The sequence below is a fragment of the Chiloscyllium plagiosum genome, unplaced genomic scaffold (genome assembly GCF_004010195.1).
Source record: "Chiloscyllium plagiosum isolate BGI_BamShark_2017 unplaced genomic scaffold, ASM401019v2 scaf_81397, whole genome shotgun sequence".
NCBI lineage: Eukaryota > Metazoa > Chordata > Chondrichthyes > Orectolobiformes > Hemiscylliidae > Chiloscyllium > Chiloscyllium plagiosum.
The window spans coordinates 6,898-8,795 of NW_025203798.1; the positions used below are offsets into that span (position 1 = coordinate 6,898).

At 42.1% G+C, this 1,898-nt stretch overlaps 1 long non-coding RNA gene across 1 annotated transcript in view; it reads left to right on the top strand.

The window, feature by feature from the left end:
• Positions 1–1,243, top strand: part of LOC122546329 — a 6,445-nt gene extending 5,202 nt beyond the window's left edge. The window contains exon 3 of the long non-coding RNA XR_006310718.1: positions 1,156–1,243. This is a non-coding gene — a long non-coding RNA (uncharacterized LOC122546329). The remainder of the gene's footprint in view (positions 1–1,155) is intronic.
• Positions 1,244–1,898: the final 655 nt, after the last annotated feature.

The following is a 1,898-nucleotide window of genomic DNA, read 5'->3' on the forward strand; positions in this document are numbered from 1 at the left end:
ACTGAAACCCCTTACCCGCGTCTGTGTCGCCTTAAACTTGAATCCAAAACAGAACCCTTGATTCCGTGACTCAGAATCTGGTTTCAGACATCCCTCTCAGTATTTACCCTCAGACACAGCCTCTCTCTATTTATCCTGTCAAACCCCTTAAGAATCCCATCTGTCTCAATGAGATCACCACTCTTTCTCCAAAATCCAGTGAGTGGTGTCCCAACATTTTCAGCCTTTATTTAAAAGATAATCCCTCCAAACCAGGGATCATCTCATTGAATCTTCCCTGAAATTTCTCCAATAAAGTGACACATTTCCTTATCTAAAGGGACCACAACTGCTCTCATTACTGCAGATATGGTGGTCTCACCAGCAGTTCCACACGTTACTCTCGGGTATATACTCCAAACTCTTATACTGAAAACCTTTGAAACAAAACATTCGATTCCCCTTCCTGATTCCCTGTTGTAACTGTGTGGTAGCTTTCTGTGTTTCCTGAACAATTTACCCTGGTCCCTTTGTTGTGCAGCTTTCTATAGTTTCCACCATTTAAATAATACTTTGTTCTTTTATTATCTTCTCCAAAATGACCAACTTCCCATTTTCCCAAGTTACACCCCGTCTGGCAACTTGTTGCCCCCTTCTCCTATGCATCTTTCTTTTCATAATCCTCTTAGACCTTTACAGTTATGCCTTTTCTAGGAGATATCCCCCCCCCCTTCCCATTCTTCTAAACATTTACTGGGAGCACTGGGCAGTGGGAAGCAGACAGAGTTGCTATCTTTATAGGGAGTTATTGAGAGGATCTTCCTCCCCATTGGTCAGGAATGGAGACAACTTGCCCATCGTTAGGCATTAGCCTTTCACACCCATGTCTTATTGATGAGGCAGAGCGACAGCACGGAATGAAAGAAAAGAAAGTAATTCTTGTTCCCCATATCTCACTGACGCTTGGATCATTTTCTCCAATGTGTCAAAGAACTGCTGTGTTCAGTCACATGAGATCTCAAGTTGCAATTTCCCAGAAACCCACAGATTTCCCCCTGAGTTGACTGCTGATGTCCTCAAGGGTAATATGTACAGTAATCCTGGGCCACAAGGAGGGGATGGTGTGGGTTTCTAACTTGAACTGAGATTGACAGATTTTATAAACTTGTATTACAGGATATTACAGGTGGACATTCAGATGGTAATCTCAGTAAATGTTCTGCTAAACTCTGATTGAATTACTCAGTATATCAGGACCTGTGTGTGTGAGTATTGTGTTCCAGATCAATCCAATTTGCTGCTTAAAAATTCTCCTTTGAATCATCGCATTCTCGCAAAAGGTCTCCCCAAACCTTCAATGTTTCATGTAATCCTTTTATAATGACCTGATGAGTGTAAGGTTTATTATTCGAATGTGTAATTTTTGTATAATGATGTCTCGGAGAGGGAGCAGAATATTCTTAAAGGGGAGAATAACCATTTTGAGGGGAGGCTGTTGTTTATTGGTATCAATGACATAGGAATAGAAGAGTTTGCATTGTTGGATCATTGGAATCTCTTGTGGGGTAGAATTGACCTCCATCAGAAGGATGGATTGTACTGGTACTGGAAGGGAACAGTTGCCAGTGTTATTCAGGAGGCATTAAACCAGTGAAGGAATGTGGGTAAACCCAGAGAGAGAATGAGGGAAGAGTTCATGATGGAGAGGACCAGCAGCTTAATGTTCCAGTGTTTAGATGCTATAGCAAAGATAGAAAGGGGGCAACAGAGCAGGGGGAGTGGTATTTTTGATTAGGGATAACATTACAGCTGGGCTTCAAGAGAGTATTCCTGGGAGTACATCCAGGCAGGTTATACAAGTGGAACTGAGAAATAAGAAAGGGATGATCTCCTTATTGGGATGGTACTATTGACCCCCC